Source organism: Ovis canadensis, chromosome Y (genome assembly GCF_042477335.2).
Source record: "Ovis canadensis isolate MfBH-ARS-UI-01 breed Bighorn chromosome Y, ARS-UI_OviCan_v2, whole genome shotgun sequence".
Taxonomy (NCBI): Eukaryota; Metazoa; Chordata; class Mammalia; order Artiodactyla; family Bovidae; genus Ovis; species Ovis canadensis.
In genome coordinates, this window is record NC_091271.1 from 1,527,068 (window position 1) to 1,550,462 (window position 23,395).

A 23,395-nucleotide genomic window follows, 5' to 3' on the forward strand; every position below is an offset into this window, starting at 1 on the left:
TTTGTTTTGGAGGTGGGGTGGCCCCGTATGGTTCCCTCAGTAGCTCAGTGGTAAAGAGACCGTGGGCAATGCCGGAGACCCAGGTTCGATTCCTGGGTGGGGAAGATGCCCTGGAGGAGGGCATGGCAACCCACTGCAGTATCCTTGTCTGCAGAGTCCCAGGGATAGAGGAGCCTGGCGGGGCTACAGCCCCTGGGGTCGCACAGAGTCGGACACGAGCGAGCACAGGCTCCTGGTATGGAAACAAACGCATGCTTTGGGCAGCCTGCCTGGTCTTTTCCGAAGCTCCTCCCCCGAGACCTTGTATCCCTGTAAGATGGCCAGCTCTGATGACCTTCCATACGGTTGCCCTGCGGTTTGCTAATGCCGGGTGTGTTTACATTGCTGCATTTCCCGTCCAGGGTCCTCAGACTCCAGGGCCTCTGACAGGACCCCACCTCTGACAGCTGCTTTGCAGCCGTGAAAGGAAGCACCACCGCCCGAGGTTAATCGGAGCAGAGAGGTAACGCCCCTGAGATCAGAACACCAGGGAAGCGAAGGAGGGTTTAAGAAGCTGCAGAGGCGTCTCTGGGCGGAGGCCCGGGGCGGGGTGTGTGTGTTGGGCGGGGTGTGTGTGTTGGGTGGGTTGGGGGGCGGGTGGAGGGGGTGGATTTTGACGCGCTTTGCCACATACTCTTAAGGAGTGAGGAGGCAACGGACAAGCCCTGCTGTTTCCATGGCAACAGGGCGGCGGCCATCCTCCGGCCTTGAGCCGCTTCCCTCTTTGTGAAACCAGAGGAGGAAGGGAGCTAGCTCAACTCAGAGACGATCTTAGCTCCCAGACCGGGGGAACCCTCACGCCCTGCCATGGAAGGTGACGCCTTAACCATCGTACCACCAGAGAAGGCCCAGCCCCGGGGCTCCTTTTACAGAGGCCCTGGTCTTGCAATAGACAACCCCCACCCCCACCCCCCCCCAAAAAAAAAATAAATAAATAGTACTTGCAAAAACTGACCCTAGGGCTGATTGAAAGCAGATGGCCCCAAGGATTCTGCTTAGAGAGCTTCACTTTTGTTTTTGAGTGATAAGAGTGCTGGGGGTTGAAAATTCTTCCCTTTTGTGTCTTCAGCAAGGGAGTGTGGGGTTCCAAGGTTGCCAGCTGGGTGGTTCCCCTTTCTGGTTTGAATCCCTAGGACTGCATAGATCCGAGGAGAATTCCATTTGGGGGGAGACTCAGGCTCAGCGAGCCTGACCTCGGTTTGTCTCTGGAGCCAGCAGCTCATCTGGTCAATTATTGGGGAGGTTTTGTTGGTGGTTGATGACTCAGCGGCCCATTTCAGAGGAACCTAATGGAATTGGCAAGAAAACCGTGCTTTTTTTCCATAAACTTAAGAGTTCTTATTATTAACTTTTTTAAAAACCAAAGTCTGTTCACTTCTTATGAACGAAGCATCGCTGTGATTTCAAAAATGAAGGACCATTCACGACATCCTCACCTGGTGTCTTTCTCATCCTCCTGGGGAGCCTGAGGCAGTTCTTATGACCACCAGCTGTTCTTGAGACAGCATCCGCCAGTAATCTCATCGTGATGGGAGTAACTCAAGTTTTCCATACTCAGGAAAACAATGCTGTGACTCAACTTTCCCAGCAAAATCGCATAAGACCCAAAGACAAACCGTGATCTGTTAAAAAAAAAAAAATTTCCTTAAGAGTTACTCTAGATGTCCTAAGGAACTTTTAGTAAAACTACTGAAAAAGTTGAAAGTGATGCATAGAAATTCTAGAAATATTAGCTTTAAATTTGCTCGATTTAAAATGGTGGTTTAGTTGCTAAGTCGTGTCTGACTCTTGGGATCCCATGGACTGTAGTCCACCAGGCTCCTCTGCTCAAGGGATTCTCCAAGCAAAAATACTGTAGTGGGTTGCCATTTCGTACACGAGGGTATCTTTTTGACCTAGGGATTGAACCCGGGTCTCCCTACATTGCAGGCAGATTCTTCACAGTCTGAGCCACCCAGGAAGTTGGAGCGTCCATTAATGTATGCAGTTCTCGGAGCGGCAAAGAGTTGGACACAACTTAGCCACTGAACCACAAAATTAATGTAAGTTATATTTATTTTCATACTTTGGTTTTCACTAGTTTTGCTTCTAGGCAAAAGGCAAAACAAACTTTTCACCATCAAGGAAATGTTTTTTTTTAAAGGGAAGGCTGAGAAGAGAAGTTTGTGGAATACTTCCAAAATATGGTGTATATAATTAAATATGATTGTTTAGAGGGTATTAGGTCGTGCTTACTGGAAAAAGGATCAGCTTTCTCATAGTTTATTAAATAGAAAACCCACAAATAAGTAAACACACACGGTCCATGGGAGTTCTGTTTGGCCGAGAGATGTCCACGGGGGTTATTCTTTGCCAAGAGAAGAGCCCTTTTGGCTGGAAGGATTTCCCGTTGAAGGGTGTTCAAGGACAGATACGCTGCTGTGCTCCTTTGCGGATTCTTTGCGGGGAAGTAATTCTTCACACTCGGGGTCATGGCTGGGTTACCTCTCAGGAGCCAAGAAATGGTTTTGTTTCTGCAGAGGAGTTCCTAATAGCACTTGCTTTGGATGGTTTGGGTACCTTATAGGTATATTTGCTACAGCGAGCACAAGTTCCCTTGCATTATCACATAAGGAAGGGTAGTATCTGTGCGTAATTCAGCGGAACCCCTTGGGGCTTTGGGGGAGGGGCACAATCCCTCCCCTATATGCTCTGCCTCAGTTCCTCTCTGAAGTACTGGGTAGAGTCGCTCAGTCGTGTCCGACTCTTGTGACCCCCATGGACTGTAGGCCGCCAGGCTCCTGTGTCCATGGGGTTCTCCAGGCAAGGATACTGGAGTGGGTTGCCGTGTGCTCCTCCAGGGGATCTTCCTGACCCAGGGGTCTAACCTGCGTCTCCTGCCCTGCAGGCAGAATTTTTACCACTGCATGTAGCCTATTCAGTATGCAGCAGCATTATTTCTTAAAAAAAAAAAAAAATGTACATACCTTCATGGCAAAATACATCACCACTAAAAAATTCGAAGCATCCTCTGAGCCTGTAGCGAGTTGTGGAAAACCTCGAAACTCCCTAACCGCAGATCCTTTTAATGCATACGATCAAAATGAAAAAAGCGTGAAATACTGCACACGTGACCAAACCGTGGGCCAGAGACACAGAGTGAGCAGATGCTGCCCGAAAAATGGCGTCAACGGACTTGCCCGACTCAGCGTTGCCGTGACGTCTCCGTTTCTTAAACAAAACAGAACAACATAGTAGGTGAAGTGCAAGAAAATGAGAGACGGCTGTGACTTTTCATGGAGGGCTTAGGAAGCGCTTGAACATTGACCTCGATGAATTATAACGTGCATGTGAATTTCTCAAGCTTGTAGCACCCCCACAGGCAAGTTTTTCTTTTTTTTTTCATTGATCCGTCAACTTAAAAACAAATGCACAGCGTGAGAGGTTCGAGTTGAGTTTTATTGGGGCGAAAAATGAGGACTGCAGCCTGGGAGACAGTGCCTCAGGTAACTCTGAGAGGCTGCTCCAAAGAGGCGGGGGGTGGGGGTCAGGTCAGGATATATGTGATTTTGATGAACCGGGAGTTTACGCAGGCAAGCACGTATTTTTTTTTTTTTTTTAAAGGTTGCTAGTCTCGGGGAACAGACGTCAGCATGGATCATTTTCCCCCTTGTCTAGATAGAGGAGATCTGAGAGTTGGGCTCATAAAATCAGCTCCTGAAAATCTCTCTCCGAAGGCCTGTCCTGTCAGTTTTGAACCCAGAGCACAGACGTCTCGTCTGCTGGCCACCCTGAGCTCCTTTCACGGGAGCTCAGCTGAAGGTCAGCAGCTACAGCAGCACCTGATTGAATCCTTGTCGAGGTGGATGGAAGATGCCCACGGCGAGTGCCAGTGTGTAATCGGCGGATCCAATTCACTTCCAAGTCAACTTCAATCCCGTCCTGGCTGGGAGGTTTTACAAAGACAGGAGATTCACCGCTAACACCCTTCCCATCTTCCGGGGCAAGCGCTTAGGAATGGTTGAGAAGCTTAGGAGCAAAGGCGTTGCTTGTACTGGAAGCAAACCATTTTGCAGGGTCTGTGTGCAGACCGGTTTTTCTCTCTGTGTGACTTAGCTTCGCACTTGGTGAAATTGGAAGTGATTTATAAGGTATGGCCTTGGCTCCGACTTTCCAAGAAAAACAAAGGATGAAAACCTAGACGACTTCTGCAGATGCAGGGATTTGGTGTTTGACTAGGACAGTAGCCTGTGGATTGAACCCATGGTCTGGGATGTCAAAAAATGGGTTCTCCCAGGAACACCTAAGCTCACATGCCACGTGGCTGCTCAAGCTACAGCTTAGTGATATGAAACACCCTCTAACTTGCAGAGCTGAATTTGCTGAAGCTGAATCTCCAGTACTGTAGCCACCGGATGCGAAGAGCCGACTCATTGCAAAAGACTCTGATGCTGGGAGAGATTGAGGGCAGGAGGAGAAGGGGACGACAGAGGATGAGATGGTTGGATGCCATCACTGACTCGATGGACCTGAGTTTGAGCAAGCGCTGGGAGACGGTGAAGAACAGGGAAGACTGGCCTGCTGCAGTCCATGGGGTCACGAAGAGTCAGACATGGTTGAACAACTGAACAACCACAATTTTCAGAGCAGAGACAGACACAAGCATCCACTCCAACTCCAGTTTTATGGACCTAGGCAAGTAGTTCCGAAGTGCGTGGTGAGTAGGTGACAAGCTACATTTATGGCTGAATCATAATCTTTTAAAAGAACTGGTGTTGACTTGGCAGGACTTTTAGACTCTATAAACATGATCTGTTTTACCTAAAAGGTGACTTTCCCCAAGGCTGCAGGAAATTTTGCCCCACGGGAACCTGTTAGATGAGTGAAGCCATGCTACTCCCGAACTGAGACAATCTTGGAGACTTCGAATCCGTTAGGATATGACCATTTCTATGAATTCAGAAGGGGCTTCCCGGTTGACGTGAGTATGAAGCATCTGCCTGTAATGCAGGAGATGAAGGGGACACGGGTTCCATCCTGGGTTGGGAAGATTCCCCTGGAGAAGAAAGGACAACCCATTCACGTATTCTTGCCTGGAGAATCCCATGGACAGAGGAGCCTGGAGGGCTGCGGTCCATGAAGCCGCAAAGAGTCGGACACGACTGAGCAAGTAAGCCACGCACGTGAATTAAAAAAATATTGGATGAGGTTAAAAAAAAAAAGTCATGGGACACTCTTTGCCTTCACGAAGGTGGTGCACATATTCCCGTCAGCATGTAGCTTTCATATTCGTACTGGCCTCTGCGCTTCCCGTGAAACAAAGGCCTCTTGTGAGATTTCAAACTTATGAAAGTATATTATGCCTGAAAGCGTGCCCTTGGGACCGTTCACAGCTGTGTCACTAAAAATTTATTGCAGTTTCTGTAATTCCTCCAACCTCACCGAACACAGTGGTTCCCCAGGAATATGCCAGTTCATAGACGCTGAGCAAGCATTTCTATACGACTGTTTATTTTTCAACTGGAGGAGGAAAGGGCTTACGTGTTGGCACCAAGTCAGTGCCCCTGTTTAAATCACCGACTCTGCGTTATGACATTTAACGCCAGAAGGATCGTGGAATTTTCCTTGAATACATTTGGAAAGGAGTTTTTTTTTTGTTTTGTTTTTACAGCGCACCTGAAAAGTTAACAGTGGTTTGGGATCAGAAAGAATTTGTTGCTCAGACGTGTTTGCCTCTTTGCAGCCCCATGGACTACAGCCCTCCAGGCTCCTCTGTCCTTGGGATTCTCCAGGCAAGAATACTGGAGTGGGTTGCCATGCCTTCCTCCAGGGGATCTTCCCGACCCAGGGATCAAACCTGACTCTCTTATGTCTCCTCAATTGTCTGACAAGTTTTTCTTTCTTTCTTTCTTTTTCTTTTAACCACTAGCGCCATCTGGGAAGCCTAGCTTTGGAATCAACTTACCCACAAATATATTGATTTTTATCCCAACCTGAAGAAATGAGAAGAAAAATAACATATCTCTTTCAAAAATGATAGCACGATTTGAAAGGAAACGCAAGCCCAGCAGATTTCATTAATCACCTGAGGTTTTGCACGGCTTTGTAAATGTTGACATCTTTGTCAGCGTGTTGCCACCATTGGCAACGGGTCAGATCAGATTTGCCGGCGAGTTAATGGCTTCTATGTGTTAAAATGGGGAAGACTGAGGGCAGGAGGAGAAGGGGACGACAGAGGATGAGATGGCTGGATGGCATCACCGACTCGATGGACGTGGGTTTGGGTGAACTCCGGGAGTTGGTGATGGACAGGGAGGCCTGGCGTGCTGTGATTCATGGAGTTGCAAAGAGTCGGACACGACTGAGGGACTGAACTGAACTGAATGTTAAAATGGTTTTAAACTTTCCAAGAACGGGACTGTATGTCAACACAGTTGGCAAACAGGCACGCTCATTCATGTATGTATCATCCGTGACTAGCTATAATGAAAGAGATAAGACCACATGTTCTTCAGGCTAAAAATACTATCTGGCCACCCTACCCGTTTTTGTGGGGTTTTTGGGTTTTTTTTTTTTTTGGTGTGGATGATTTTACAATCTTCATTGAATTTGTGGCAGTATTGCTTCTTATTCTTTTTTTAAAATGTTTTGTGTTATTTTTGACTGAGAGGCAAGTGGGATCTTACCTCCCCCCACCAGGGATCGATCCTCACGCCCGACATTGAAAGGTGAAATCTCAGTCCCCTGGATGAGCAGAGATCCTGGGGGGCTAGAAGTGATTGTTGTTGTTCAGTGCTAAATCTTGTGTGACTCTTTGGCGACCGCATGGACTATAGCCCGCCAGGCTCCTCTGTCCATGGGATTCTCCAGGCAGGAATACTGGAGTGGGTTATCCTTTCCTCCTCCAGGGGATCTTCCTGAACAGGGATCGAACCTGCGTTTCCTGCATGGCAGGCAGATTCTGTACCAGCTGAGCCACCAGGGAAGCCCCCTGATGGGTGCTGCTGATGCTGCTGCTAAGTTGCTTCAGTCGTGTCCGACTCTGTGCGACCCCATAGACAGTAGCCCACTGGGCTCCCCCGTCCCTGGGTTTCTCCAGGCAAGAATACTGGAGTGGGTTGCCATTGCCTTCTCCAATGCTTAAAAGTGAAAAGTGAAAGGGAAGTCGCTCAGTCGTGTCCAGCTCTCAGCGACTCCGTGGACTGCAGCCTTCCAGGCTCCTCTGTCCATGGGATTTTCCAGGCAAGAGTGCTGGAGTCGGGTGCCATTGGGTGGCAAGTATTGTTTGCTTCCTGAGTTCCCTCGGGGCTCCCCAGCTCACCATCCGTGGCGGCTGCGATCGCTGCTATCTGTGACACCCTCTGTTTAGTGATACAGCAGGAAATACTCCATTCCTCACACGTGGCATCTCTTGGACACATGTGGCTTCCCCAAGAGCCAGCTCCATCATGGAGATGGTGTTGCTTTGCTTTCTCAGTCTCATTCTCTCTCCTGTCCTCCTAAGTGAAATAAAGGGTGATTGAGACTTTCTGCTGCTTTTCTAAATGTTCATGGAATGACTCGTTTCTGTGAATGATTACCAGCCAGTCCATCCTAAAGGAGATCAGTCCTGAATACTCACTCACTGGAAGGACTGATGCTGAAGCTGAAACTCCAATCCTTTGGCCACCTGATGTGAAGAGCTAACTCACTGGAAAAGACTCTGATGCTGGGAAAGACTGAAGGCGGGAGGAGAAGGGGACGACAGAGGATGAGATGGCTGGATGGCATCACCGACTCAATGGACATGGGTTTGAACAAACTCTGGGAGTTGGTGATGGATAAGGAGGCCTGGCGTGCTGCAGTCCATGGGGTCACAAAGAGTCAGACACAAGTGAGCCACTGAACTGACTGAAGTGAATGTTGGGTTTACAGAGCCAGGACAGGTATGTTTGGGATTTCTCCTCTCTCTGAAGGAAAAAAAAAAAAGTTAATTTTTTGATCTGAAATGAAAGCATTGAGCCTTTCAGCTCAAGAGGAAAAATATACATGGAGTGAGCCAGACGTCTTTGGTGTTGGTCCGGTTCATCCTTGAGCCCTTTGCAGCAATATGGTGGCCATATTTTCCTAACTGGACGCACCCACATAGACCAGCAGGAAGCGGGGGCAGGCACAGAGAGAAGAATGGACTTTGAGGCCAGGAAAAAAACTGTCTTCAAACTGACAATTTCCGTCTTGTCCGCTCTGTGCTTACCTCACCAACCCATGTCGGCTCGTCGATGGAGTGGACACCATGCTGTCTGCTTTCTGTACTAAGGCTGCTGTGAGTTTGGCGTCAATAAATATGTGTCTCTGCTCTTGAGAGTTTGGGGTGGACACTTTTTTTAAAGCATGTATGTGAATCGGAGACAAACTTAGGATTTAAAAATTCATTCAAAGAGATAACAGAGTTTGAGATGAACATGGACACACTGCTGTATTTAACATGGAGAACCCACAAGGATCCGCTGGACAGCATGGGGAACTCTGCTCAATACTCTGTAATAACCTTATGGTTCCCAGGGGGAAGGAAGGGGCGAAGGGATAGTCAGGGAGTCTGGGATGGACATGGACACACTGCTGGATTTAACATGGAGAACCAGCGAGGACCTGCTGGACAGCACAGGGAACTCTGCTCAATCCTCTGTAATAACCTTATGGTTTCCAGAGGGAAGGATGGGGGAAGGGATAGTCAGGGAGTCTGAGATGGACATGGACACACTGCTATATTTAACACCGAGAACCAGCAAGAACCTGCTGCCCAGCACAGGGAACTCTGCTCAGTGTCACACGGCAGCCTGGATAGGAGGGGAGTTTCAAGGAGAATGGATACATGTGTATGGATGGCTGAGTCCCTCCGCTGTCCACCTGAAACCATCACGTTGTCAATGGGTGATATCTCAAGGCAAAATAAAGAGTCTAAATTTTGGGGGTGGGGGAAACAGAAGACAGACGCTATGGAATTACCATCAGGTGAAGAAAGGAAGCTGGGCCAGCCGTGCTGGCCTCTCCTCTGTGCGTCCCACCGCAGTCCATTTAAGAATATAAATAGGGTGTTGATGGTGTCAGGGCACATGGCACTCCTCACCCCAGATTCCTGAGCGTGTCTCCTGCTCATGTGCCCTGTTCATGGACTGAAGATTTTTTTTGGCAGATATTTGTAAAAGGACTTTGGAGATGATGCCTCTTCTTGACGCATGAAAATCCTTCCCAATGGTTTTTAATGAATATAGGCATCTTTATGGCCTTCCCTAATGGCTCAGATGGTAAAAAAGAAAGAAAAAAATCTGCCTGCCGATGCAGAAAGACCCCCTTGGAGGAGGAAATGGCAACCCACTCCACTATTCTTGCCTGGAGAATCCCATGGACAGAGGAGCCTGGTGGGCTACAGTCCAGGGGGTTACAAAGAGTCGGACAGGACTGAATGACTAACACTTAGACTTTTTGACCTGATAAAAAAAAAAAGTCGGGCACAACTGAGCGACTGAACTGAACTGAACTGAACTGAACTGAACTGAACTGTAAATTTGGTCAAACGCATCCTCTTTCGTTTTTCGATCATTTAAGTCGTGTCCGACTCTTTGCGACCCAACTCAAGGACTGCAGCACGCCAGGCTTCCCTGCCCATCACCATCTCCTGGAGCTTATTCAAACTCATATCTGTCCAGTCGGTGATGCCATCCAACCATCGCATCCTCTGTTGCCCCCTTCTCCTCCTGCCCTCAATCTTTCCCAGCATCAGGGTCTTTTCTGGTGAGTCAGGTCTTCGCATCAGGTGGCCAACGGATTTAAAGATTCACATTTTCGTGTCTTCTTTTTTTTTTTTTTTTAACAAAAATCTCCTTGGACTAGAATGAGTGAAACAAATATTTTTTTTCTTGCAGAAGTTAACTTCAGACCGTCTGAAAGTATATGAGTGTGTGTGTGTATCCAGATGGTTTTCATCTTTTTTCCATATAGGAAGCCAGGGATTCCAGTGCTTTTTATCAAAAGCTCTGCACTTACTAAGCGGTGAGTAATCTCTCGTCTCCTGATAAGTTAGCATGTGCTGACCCAACCGTTTCCAGCTGTAGGTCTTGGGTCTGTTTTCCTGGGGTCTTTATCTGGCCGTGGGCCTTGCGTCTGTTTTTCTGGGGTCTTTATCTGACCGCCGCAGCCAGATGGACATATTGGAGGCAGGCCACAGCGGGCCGCAGCCTGAGGGTCCCTTCAAAGCAGCCGCCACGTAAAGAGTGACTAGTCTCTGTGGTCAACGCTTCACCTCCCTCACCCTGCAGCAGGGAAGCTTCTGGGGCGTTTCCCACAGCCTCTGCAAAGCTCACAGCGGGATTAAACCCAGTCGTCCATGCTGGCTTGCTATTGTCTGTTGTTTCAGTAGCTAAGTCATGTCCATCTCTTTTGGGACCTCACGGAGTGTAGCCTGCCATGCTCCTCCGTCCATAGGATTCTCCAGGCAGGAATACTGGAGTGAGTTGCCATTCCCTTCTCCAGGGGATCTCCCCAATGCAAGGCTCGAACCAGTGTCTCCTGCACTGGCGTGCGGATTCTTTACCACTGAGCCCAGTGGAAAGCCATGGTTGGAACATGCTTGATAAACACCCCGGTCATCGGCCTCGTCATTTCCCTGCTTTTGTTTTATTGTTGACGTTTGTCTGTTTTTACATTTCACACCTGAGTGACAACCCAGAAATTCAACATTGTCTTATTAATGCTATTTTGTATTTTTGTACTTTTATTTTTTTACACGATCCTTTTAAAAAAAAAAAACTCTATTCAATTAAATTTTTTATGAAATTAAAAGACACTTGCTCCTTGGAAGAAAAGCTATGACAAACCTAGACAGTGTATTAAAAAGCAGAGACATCACGTTTCTGGCAGAGGTCTGTATAGTCAAAACTATGCTTTTTCCACTAATCATGTATGGATGTGAGAGTTGGACCATAAAGAAGGTTGAGCCCCCCAAAACTGATGCCTTCAAAGTGTGCCGGAAAAGACTCTTGAGAGTCTCTTGGACAGCAACGAGATCAAACCAGTCAATCCTAAAGGAAATCACAGCTGAATATTCATTGGAAGGACTGATGCTGAAGCTCCGATACTTTGGCCAGTTGATGTGAAGAGCCGACTCTCTGGCAAAGATTCTGATGCTGGGAAAGGCTGAAGGCAAAAGGAGAAATGAGGTGAGAGAGGATGAGATGGTTGGATGACATCATTGACTCAATGGAGTTGAATGTGAGCAAGCTCTGAGAGAAAGTAATGGACAAGGAAGCCTGGCGTGCTGCAGTCCATGGGCTCGCTAAGAGCCAGACACGACTGAGCGACTTCCCTTTCACTTTTCACTCTCATGCATTGGAGAAGGAAATGGCAACCCACTCCAGTGTTCTTGCCTGGAGAATCCCAGCGACGGGGGAGCTTAGTGGGCTTCCGTCTATGGCGTCGCACAGAGTCGGACACGACTGAAGCGACTTAGCAGCAGCAGCAGCAGTGTATAGAAGAAGGCTAACCCTGGTATTGGAGTCCATCAGGTTAACCTCAATGCTGAGACCTACCACATGCTTGTGTGACCGGTCGTGTCCGACTCTTTGCGACCCCATGGACTGTAGCCTGCCAGGCTCCTCTATCCATGAGGATTCTCCAGGCAAGAAGACTGGAGTGGGATGCCATGCCCTCCAGGGGGTCTTCCCGACCCAGGGATCGAAACAAACAACGTAAACTCGGTTCCTGAGTGTTTAGAGCGGCTCAGAGCACTGGATACGCACTGAGTGAATCCGAAGCGCTTAGACCTTTTCAGACCAGCACGTGTGTGTCACTGGAGTATGAGCTGCTTCTTGGAGTGAGTTCAAGCCCGGTTCCCAGCCAAGTCACATCATCAGGGCTCTCGCAGACTCCACAATATCTCTTCTGTCCTCAGATCCCAGATTCCAAGACGCCCTGGCTTTGTAGACGCACAGCTGAGAGATAGGCCTGAGCCAGCTGAAATCTGGAGAGGTTGAGTGGGGGCGGGGGGTGGATTCCAGGGAGAGGCGGAAAATGACGCAAGTCTTGCCCAAAAGGCTACGTCGAAAGAGAAATAAAAGACAACCTTCAGGGGACGGGGAGCTGATTAAAGGAGTCGCCTTTCGTCCAAAGTCGTCTGAGCGAGTTGAGCGGAGTCTGGGGTAACGTGCCATATGTTTGCAAATTAAAAGAGAGAGAGAGAGAGAGGAACAAAAAGTCTCAGGAGCTCCATGAACCTCTCCTGGGAGCTGTTGGCCTGGGAAAGATGGAAGCGTGTCTGCCGGAGACGGACCATCTCTTCTGGGCTTGGTGACGGTGTGGAGGAGGATGAGGATGAGACAGTGAGGAAGGCGAAAGGGTGGGTGTCAGAGGATTGGAGACTCGCACGGGACGCGGCTCCAGCTGCCGGACCTGAGCACCCGGGCGGGGAGGCTTACTCACCAGACGCTTGGGAGTTTTCCTTTCCCGCAGTCTGTTCCATCTGAGCTCAAGGGTGTCCTCACGGTTGGTTCCTGAGGACAGGGTCCTTCGCGGCGTGCAGGTGGCGTCCTCTCCCTGGGCCCTCGCATGGCGGTCCCTCTGGGCACATACAGAGAGACAGAGTCTGGGATGGAAGGAGAGACACAGCGACAGGGGCAGGTACATGGGCCTGACGCCGGGGAGCCAGAAAGTAACTGAGGCCCCTGCGTGTTGCTGGTGGCAATACAGACTCTGAACACAGCTTGGCAACATCTTTAAACAAATTTATTTATTATTTTTTTAGCATCATTGCTTTATTTACAACGCTGTGTTAGCTGCTGCTCTAAGGCACAGTGAATCCATCATATGTACCCATATGGGTGTGCCTGTGTGCTCAGGAGCTTCAGTCGTGTCTTTGTGACCCCATGGACTGTATGTAGCCCACCAGGCCCCTCTGTCCCCGGGATTCTCCAGGCAAGAATACTGGAGTGGAGTGCCATGCCCTCCCCCAGGGGATCTTCCCCACCCAGGAATGGAACCGGCGTCCCTTCTATCTCCTGCATCGGCGGGCAGTTTCTTTTACCTCTGGGCTTCCCGGGTGGCTCAGATGGTAAAGAATCTGCCTGCAACGCAGGAGGACCTCAGTTCGATCCCTGGGTTGGGAAGGTCCCCTGGAGGAGAGGGCATGGCAACCCATTGCAGTATTCTTGCCTGGAGAATCCCGGGGACAGAGGAGCCTGGCGGGCTGTACTCGGCAGGGTCGCAGAGAGTCAGACACGACTGAGCGATTAAGACACACTTCTCTACCACCAGCGCCACCTGGGAAGCCCACGTGTATACATACATTCTGGTTTTTCTTTTTTTAAATTTTCTTCCCATTTAAGTAACCACAGAGCAGTGAGTAGCCGTGAGGTACACACTAGCTTCTCATTAGTTATCCATTTTGCACGTGGTATGGATGCCGCATGGTCTCATATATACCACGCACAGTGTACCATCTATACGTGCGCAAGGCATCACCTGTACACATACAGTGTACGCATGTCAACCCCAATTGGCCTCTTCATCTCATCCCCTTCTCTCTTGGTGTCCCTATGTTTGCTCTCTCTGTCTGTATCATTTCTTCAAATGACCGCAGACCAGCTGGATCCAAACTATGGAAATTCATCCTCGCCCAGCCCTGGAGACCAGATGTCTGAGGTCAGGGTGTCCCAGGGCTGGGCTCCCTGCAGAGGCTCCAGGGGAGGGTCCTCCCCGCCTCTTCCAGCCTCCGGGGGCTCCGGGCGTCCGTCCCTGGCCTGGTGGCCGCCTCCCTCCCGTCTCCACCTCCACCTCCATGTGGCTTCTCCGCTGTGTCCGTGTCTCTCTTCTTCCGTGTCTTATGAGCACCCTCACATTGGGTTTGGGGCCACCCCCACCCAGGAGGAACCTTATCTCAGACCCTTCACTCGGTCAGCTCTGCAGAGACCCTTTGTCCAAATAAGGTCCTGCTCTGAGGTTTTAGCTATTTGAAGTAGACACATCTTTTCCAACTCAGTCCAGTAAGTAAAAGCAGAGACAAAAACTCAAAACATTATTAATAAGGATCTGTTTGTAGCAAGTTTTTTTTTTCTCCGCATGGAGCCTTTTCCAAAAAACAGTGCTTATAAAATACTTTCACCAGGATAAGCAGATATAGATCGTGTGTCTCATTTCTACACCCAAAACATGAGTTTGTTTGCACAAATATAACTTTGCAGGGGGAAGAACTTTTCTCAGAGTCAAATCATCAGACTTAGGGGTACTTAAGATGACTTAGCATGGTTCAGCGGTGAAGAATCCGTCTGCCAAGCAGAAGTCACAGGTTTGATCCCTGGGTCGGGAAGATCCCCTGGAGGAGGAAATGGCAACCCACTGCATTATTCTTGCCTGGAGAATCTTATGGACAGAGGAGCCTGGTGGGCTACAGCCCATGGGGTCACAAAGAGTCGGACATGACAGAAGGGACTTAGCACGCACACACACAACTCTGAATTTTACCTATATTCTTTGCAGGGAACAAGGTATAAGGAAGGTTGGGAAGTGCTTGCAAACAAGACTCTCAACCAGGGCTGAACATTCTTGCAAACGAGTTGTTCTGCCCAGTGTAGGGAACTAGGTATATTCTCAACCTTCCTTATGCCTTGTTCCCTACATTCTTAGTCTGCGTTTGCCATCCATTTGTGATGTTTGATGTTGGAGATTGTTATTCAAGGCAGCAAGCCGGTGGGTCAGGATGGTGACCTTCTCAAAAGCCCCCATTCTCCAAGAGGCTCTGAAAACAGAATCTGTATCCCATCTCACCGTGTTCCTGCTGCGTGCGTGGATGAAGTCACCACGTCATCACGACTGGGAGATGCTTCTTTGCAGACATGGGTTGCAAACAGCTTCTCCTGACAGAGAAAACCTGTGTTTGGAATTTTCCTTGCAGTACGAGGGGATGTTACTGGGCTGGCAGCTTAAGCCACGTGAGCGTGAGGTTTGCCTTTAAAGAGCTTTTGCTTCATTTGAAACAGGAGATGGAGACCCCCTCCCCCCGCCTCCCCCCTGCCTGGGGGAGTGAGAACAGGTTGTTTTTGGAGGGGTGGGGGAGATGACTTTTATTGCAGTTGGGGAAAGAGGAGGCTGACCACCCTGTCCGAGCTCACCCGTGAATTGGGTTTGAGAAAAAGCAAGTCACTGAACTTGTACCAGGAGACTGGGCGTAACTGAGATATTGCTGCATAAGTGGAAGGTGTTTTTAGGCATCCAGAGAATCGAGAAGGAACATTTGTGCATTCCTGCAGACAGACACCCCCTTACTTCACGCCGAAGACATCATTCAGTTCAGTCACTCAGTCGAGTTCGAACCCGTGGGCCGCAGCACGCCAGGCCTCCCTGTCCGTCACCAACTCCCGGAGCTTCTTCAAACTCATGTCCATCGAGTCGGTGATGCCATCCAACCATCTCATCCTCTGTCGCCCCCTTCTCCTCCCGCCTTCAATCTTTCCCAGCATCAGGGTGTTTTCCAATGAGTCAGCTCTTCACATCAGGGGGGCCCAAGTCTTGGACATCACATCAAGGTGCTTGCATTTATGTGTGCGGTTAGGGATGCCAAACGTATCCTGTGGGCGTTCAGTGTTTAAGTTTTTTTAGGAAATTCGATTCTGTTCTCCATAGGGGCTGCACCAACTTACATTCCCATCAACAGTGTAGAAGGGTTCCCTTTTCTCCACACTCTGTCCAGCATTTACTGTCTGTAGATTCTTAAATGAGCTCTCCTCCAATCAAAATTAATTTAACAGGAGGAATGCCAAATGGTTTTTCTGCCCTCGTTTTCAAATTCCTTTGTTGAATAAACATAAGTAGGATTCTCTAACTGGGTTGAACCAGAGGGATGGTTAGGAATGAAAGCAAACGATTTGGAAAAGTTCTGATACTTAACAGTGTAGGTCGCTTCATCACTCTCTTGTTCTTTGCGACCCCATGGACTGCAGCACGCCAGACTTCCCTGTCTTCCACCAACTCCCGGAGCTTGCCCAAACTCAGGTCCATCAGGTCGGTGATGCCATCCAACCATCTCATCCTCTGTCATCCGCTTCTCCTCCCGCCTTCAATCTTTCCCAGCATCAGGGTCTTTTCCAGTGAGTCAGTTCTTTGCATCAGGTGGCCAAAGGACTGGAGCTTCAGCTTCAGCATCAGTCCTTCCAATGAGCATTCAGGGTTGACTTCCCTTAGGATGGGCTGGTTTCACCATTTTCTGGAACAGAATCTTTGGAAGGAGCCCACTGTTGTTACTTCATATCCTGCTAATACATCATGTCTAGATTATGAGGTTAATACATCATCTCTAGATTATGCTAGACTGCCCACTCATCACAAAAGCGAGAGTACGTTTCTGCAATAATCTTGTTTTACTGGTATTTTATTTTCACTGTTGAAAAGAAAAATCGCACACTGTGAGAGTTGTGAGTTAAGTTTGATTTGGGGCAAAATGCAGAGCTCAGCCCAGGAGACAGGGTTTCAGACAGCTATGAGAGAGACTGGTTTGAGAAGGTGAGGGCGTTGGGGAGGGGGGCACAGCGCCAGGTTACACAAAAGTTATGCAACAAAGGGCAGGTAGTCTGAATGTCAAAATGTTCCTGTATCTTGCATCGAACATAGACTGGCGATTCGCTTCTTACATGATAGTATCCATGTTTCAGTGCCATGCGTGGGGCTGGTGCACGGGGATGATCCAGAGAGATGATATGGGGTGGGAGGTGGGAGAAGTGTTCAGGATTGGGAACTCATGTACACCCGTGGCGGATTCATGTCAAAGTATGGCAAAACCAATACAGTATTGTAAAGTAAAATAAAGTACAAATAAAAATTAAAAAAACAAATGTTCCTGTGAATTCAGGAAAACCAGGTTTCCCAAGCTAAGGACTTTAGTGCTTTCCTGTGTACGGGGAAGACGCCCCCATCTGGACTTTCTGAAATCATTGCTTTCATCCTCATCTCAGCTATCTGGGGCCAGCAACCTGTGTGTCACATCCTGGATGTCCTCAGGGGTCTCCATGGGGACTTGGCTACCGTCTGACGGCTGCAAGATGGCAGGGGTGCTTTCTTCCTGAGCTCCCTGCAGGGCTCACGAGCGCACCACCTGCCCTGGCTGCAGTCGCTGATGAGTCTAACGTCCTTTCTTTACTGATACGGCAGGAAATATTCCATTTCTTGGGCTTCCCTGGTGGCTGTCAGCTGGTAGAGAATCCGCTTGCAATGCACAAGACTCTGGTTCGATTCCTGGATCAGAAAGGTCCACTGGAGAAGGGAGAGGGTACCCACTCCAGTATTCTTGGGGTTCCCTGGTGGCTCAGTTGATAAAGAATCCACCTGCAATGTGGGAGACCTGGGTTCGATCCCTGGGTTGCGAAGATCCCCTGAAGAAGGAAAAGGCTACCCACTCCAGTTTTCTGGCCTGGAGAATTCCATGGGCTGTACAGTTCATGGGGTCGATAAGAGTTGGACAAAACCGAGAGACTTTCACTTTCATTCCATGTCTCAAGACACAAATAAAGGTGTACATCCTAAAAAAAGAGGGGATATATATGAACATAGCTGATTTTTCATATAGTGAAAAAGTTGGCTTAAAGCTCAACATTCAGAAAACTAAGATCATGGCATCTGGAACCATCACTTCATGGGAAATAGATGGGGAAACAGTGGAAACAGTGGCTGACTTTATTTTGGGGGGGCTCCAAAATCACTGCAGATGGTGATTGCAGCCATGAAATTTAAAGACACTTACTCCTTGGGAGAAAAGCTATGGCCAACCTAGACAGCATATTAAAAAGCAAACACATTGCTTTGTCAACAAAGGTCCGTCTAGTCAAGGCTATGGTTTTCCCAGTAGTCATGTATGGATGTGAGAGTTGGACCATAAAGAAAGCTGAGCTCCAAAGAATTGATGGTTTTGAACTGTGGTGTTAGAGAAGACTCTTGAGAGTCCCTTGGACTGCAAAGAGATCCAATCCATCCATCCTAAAGGAGATCAGTGTTCATTGGAAGGACTGATGTTGAAGCTGAAACTCCAATACTTTGGCCACCTGATGAGAAGAATTGACTCATTGGAAAAGACTCTGATGCTGGGAAAGATTGAGGGCAGCAGGAGAAGGGGACGACAGACGATGAGATGGTTAGATGGCATCACTCAATGGACATGGGTTTGGGTGAACTCCAGGAGTTGGTGATGGACAGGGAGGCCTGGCGTGCAGCAGTTCATGGGGTTACAAAGAGTTGGACACGACTGAGTGACTGAACTGAAATGAACTTATAGCTGATTCAGTTTGCTTTACAGCATAAACTAATAAATATCATAAAGCAAGTATACTCCAATAAAAATAAATTTAAAGAAATGCTAAAAACGGAGGTTAAAAAAAGAGATGGAATTAACTGGAGGGCTTCTGATCACGTGAAACACTGTTTCTGTGTTATTATGTCTGAAGAGGCTATTTCTACCCCTCAGCAGGGATTGCCAGGTAGAGAATTCTTTAACTTTTGAAAAGACACATTTCCCCCCATTTTCATCCAAATATTCCATTGCTCACCACCACGTGATCCCAGGCTTATGAACAAGATTGAGAACATAGGCTGACCATGCTCTTTAAAAATTTGTATGTTAAACATCTTTTCCTATTAAGCAAGTGTACTATAGTGAGATTTGTCACTTTCAAATTGCGGTGCTGGAGAAGACTCTTGAGAGTCCCTTCGACTGACAAGGGCATCAAACCAGACCATCCTAAAGGAGATCAGTACTGAATATTCACTGGAGGGACTGATGCTGAAGCTGAAAGTCCAATCCTTTGGCCACTTGACGTGACGAGACTTCTCATTGGAAAAGACCCTGATGCTGGGAAAGACTGAGGGCAGAAGGGGACGGCAGGGGAGGAGATGGTTGGATGGCATCACCGACTCGACAGACATGAGTTTGAGCGAGCTCTGGGAGTTGGTGATGGACAGGAAAGACTGGCGCACTGCAGTTCTTGGGGTCACAAACAGTCGGATATGACTGAGCGAAAGAACAGCAGAATTAGAGTGAAGCCTGCAATATGAAGAGCTGCGAGCTGACGTCTGGCTTCAAGGCAGCTCAGAAGATGAAATCTCCCTCATTTCTTGCCTTGGAGCTCAGAGGGCTGTGTCCTGCCAAATGTGTAATGTGGGCAGATAAAAATAAATTCAGTGTTTCAGACACGTGTCAACAGACTTTGGAACCAGATAAGTTAAAAAAAAAAAAAAACAGCAACCCACAAGAGAAGGTCAAGCAACCATTACGTGTGGGAGACCAGTTCTGAAGTCCGTCCCTCGTGTCTCTCCAAGAGGTCAGGTAACAAGCAAGGGCTCCTTTGGAAAGGGACAGAGCAAACTGAGATGGAAGGAAGGAGAAGAACAGTTCCGTAGAAGAGAGGATGATTTTTATTTTTTACTTTTTTTTTTCAAGATTCAGTGGGGTTTTTTTTTTCTTATTTTAATTGGAGGCAATTACTTTACAATATTGTAGTGGTTTTTGCCATACACTGACATGAATCAGCCGTGGCTGTACATGAGTTCCCAATCCTGAACCCCTCTCCCACCTCCCTCCCCATACCATCTCTCTGGGTCATCCCAGTGCACCAGCCCCAAGCATCCCGTATCCTGCATTGAACCTAGACTGGTGATTCATTTCTTACATGGTATTATACATGTTTCAATGCCATTCTCCCAGATCATCCCACCCTCTCCCTCGCCCTCTCCCACAGAGTCCAAAAGACTGTTCCATACATCTGTGTCTCTTTTGCTGTCTCACATACAGGGTTATCATTACCCTCTTTCTAAATTCCATATATATGTGTTAGTATACTGTATTGGTGTTTTTCTTTCTGGCTTACTTCACTCTGTATAACAGGCTCCAGTTTCATCCACCTCATTAGAACTGATTCAAATTCATTCTTTTTAATGGCTGAGTAATATTCCATTGTGTATATGTACCACAGCTTTCTTATCCATTCGTCTGCTGATGGACATCTAGGTTGCTTCCATGTCCTGGCTATTATAAACAGTGCTGTGATGAACACTGGGGTCCACATGTGAGAGGGTGATTTTTAACGAGGTTCGTGTTTGCACTGTCAATTTTACAAAGTGCCGGCAGAAGCCAGCATGTTCTTTAAAGCGTTGTTATATCCACTTAGGAGCCTAGGATTTTGTCTGACTCCCTTAGACTCTCAACTATACCCTGTCATCCAGGGTGTAGGCACCCTGGATGTGGGCACCTGCCGTCCATCTCTACAAGGATTAAATCAGCTGCTGCTGCAGCTGCTGACCCTCAGCACCCCCTGAAGGGAGTTCTGGGTGGAGAGCAGACCTCCGGCATCTGTGTCCTGGGTTAAAAACAGGCAGGACAGGTCTTCAGATGGTGAGATAGTCTCAGGAGCCTATTTCACGAGCCCAATTCTCGCATCTCCTAATAGCTAGAAAAGCCTGAAAATCCTTCACGGTGTTGACTTTCCCTCCTGACTAGGAAAGGCTTTAGGAGACTAGGAGGAACGTTTTCGAAAGCTTTGTTGCTTGCTGGCATGAGCTCACTGCTTCACCAAAATCAAATATTTATATTGACCTTCCCCGCTGCCGCTTTGGACGTCCCAGGTGGTTCCAGGGTAAAGAATCCACCTGCCAATGCAGGAGACACTGGTTTGATCCCTGGGTCAGGAAGATCCCCCTGGAGAAGGAAAGGGCATCCCACTCCAGGATTCTTGCCCAGAGAATCCCATGGACAGAGGAGCCTGGTGGGCTGCAGCCCACGAGGTTGCGAAGAGGCTGGCATGGCGGAGTGACTAACACACACGTCTTTGGAGCAGACTCCCAGAGCCATCTGAGGTGCTGTCTCTTGGGCTCCGGTCCTCATTTTGCCCCCAAATAAAACTTGACTTGCAATTCTCACCACATGCTTCTTTTTTTTTTTTTTTTTTCCAGTTAACAGACTCTTTAAACAGTCCCAAGGAGGCCATGCCTGTTAAGGCCCCAAATGGCAAAACCAAACGCGCTGAGCGGACATGCGTGTTGAAAAATCTTTCCCACGATCTTGACTCTGATCTCACCTTACTTCAGTGGCCATTTCAGACAAGGGGCTGTCTCGGTTTCCTTGACAACCAATTACAGAAAGCACACCTTCCGGGCCTCGGTCCTGCTAGGAAGCCTGTGCTTTACGAGAAAAACGTGACTCGGTTTCCTCAAACGTGCACAGAGATGAAACATCGTGCTTTCTTTTTCTTTTTTTTTCTGTATGTCCAAGGATTTTTTTTTTTAATTGAAAGCTGATTACTTTACACTATTGTGGTGGTTTTTGCCATGCATTGACATGAATCCGCCACAGGTGTACACGTGTCCCCCATCCTGAACCCCCCTCTCAGCTCCCTCCCCATCCCATCTCCCAGGGTCATCCCTGTGCACCGGACCTGAGCGCCCTGCCTCATGCATCGAACCTGGACTGGCAATGTGTAATATATGATAATATATGATAATATGATAATATACATGTTTCAATGCTATTCTCTCAAATCATCCTACCCTCGCCTTCTCCCACAGAGTCCAAAAGACTATTCTTTAGCTCTGTGTCTCTTTTGCTATCTCACATACAGGGTCATTGTTACCATCTTTCTAAATTCCGTATATGTGTGTTAATATCCTGTATTAATATCCTTTGCTCTGTATAATAGGCTCCAGTTTCATCCACATCAGTAGAACTGATTCGAATGCGTTCTTTTAACGGCTGAGTAATATTCCATTGTGTACAGAAGCAGCGTGCTTCCTTAGAGAGACTTGTCTCAGCATCTTTGCAGATGGACGCAAGGACTGTCCTGGGGGTCCAGTGGATACGAATCTGCCTGCCAATGCACGGAACGTGGGTCCGATCCCCGGTCCGGGAAGATCCCACACGCCACAGGCAACAAAGCCGTGCATCACCGCTGCTGAGCCTGTGTGTCATAGAGCCTGGGGACCTCAACCTGAGAGGCCGCTGCAGTGAGGAGCCCACCCGCCACCCCCAGAGAGTTGCCCCCTGCTCGCTGCAACATGTGGGCAGCCGAGAAGACTCAGTGTGAGCAAAAATAAAATAAATAAAATTAAAAAACAAACAAAAAGATGGACTCAAGTTTTCTTTCTTGGTTCTTCTGAGTTCTCACGGGGCCAGGACATCTCAGCAGGCTGTGTCTCTCACTTTGGGTCTAGTGGGCACCCTCCTCTGCCCCAAGGCTGCCGGCACCAGCAGCTCAGAGGTGCTGTGGGTGCCGAACCCAGCCTCCCAACCAGCACGGCCATGGAGAACCGCAAGCCACAGAGCCTCACCGGACGCAGAGAGGGTCCCCGCCGGGCACACGTGTGCCCGAGAATGAGGTCCGGTACACCGAAGGGTAACATAGCTTGTAAATCAACTGTGTGTTAGTTGCTCAGTTGCCTCCAGCTCTTTACAACACCAGGGACTGCAGCCCGCCAGGCTCCTCTGTCCACGGGATTCTCCAGGCAAGAATCCTAGAGTGGGTTGCCATGCCTTCCTCCAAGGGATCTCCCCCAGAAAAGCCGTATATCCCCAGCAGCTCAGTTCAGTTCAGTCCCTCAGTGGTGTCCAACTCTTTGCGACCCCATGGACTGCAGCACGCCAGGCCTCCCTGTCCATCACCAACTCCCAGAGTTTATTCAAAATGAAGTCCATCAAGTCGGTGATGCCATCCAACCATCTCATCCTCTGCCGTCCCCTTCTCCTCCCACCTTCAGTCTTTCCCAGCATCAGGGTCTTTTCCAATGAGTCAGTTCTTTGAATCAGGTGGCCAGAGTATTACAGTTTCAGCTTCAGCATTGGTCCTTCCAATGAATAGTCACGACTGATTTCCTTTAGGATGGACGTTAGCATATCCCCCTGGATTCTCATAAGATACCCAGGGGTTCCCTGAAAAGTAGATGACTATGGTGGAATCTGGGCTTCCTTGGTGGTTCAGATGGTAAAGAATCCACCTGCAATGCAGGAGACCTGGGTTCAATCCCTGGGTCAGGAAGGTCCCTTGGAGGAGGGAATGGGCACCCACCCTAGTATTCTTGCCTGGAGACGCCCATGGACAGAAGACTCATGGGATCACAAAGACTTGCATTCGACTTAGGTACTAAACTCAGCAACACACCATGGATGAATCTAACCAGTTAACCGTAAGGAGACAAGGCTTCGCTTCCTGCACATTCTTTCTTGTTTTCTTCTTAGTAAAATCCTGATTTTGGGGGGCATGTTTACACATATACAACTGATTCCAAATGGAAGGCAAGACAGTCTTTTTTATTTTTCCTTAATGATTAGCATTATTTTATATTTTAAATCGCAGATCCTACCCGGTTGTGAAATGTCGCCTCT

At 48.4% G+C, this 23,395-nt stretch overlaps 1 long non-coding RNA gene across 2 annotated transcripts; it reads left to right on the plus strand.

The window, feature by feature from the left end:
* The first annotated feature begins 328 nt into the window (after positions 1 to 328).
* Positions 329 to 22,139, plus strand: LOC138929829 (uncharacterized). 2 transcript variants are annotated; one of them, XR_011445998.1, is made up of 3 exons: positions 329 to 502; positions 1,969 to 2,081; positions 21,840 to 22,139. It is a non-coding gene; the product is annotated as an uncharacterized lncRNA (long non-coding RNA). The 2 variants fall into 2 exon arrangements; XR_011445997.1 differs by lacking the exon at positions 21,840 to 22,139 and adding an exon at positions 5,948 to 7,546.
* Positions 22,140 to 23,395: the final 1,256 nt, after the last annotated feature.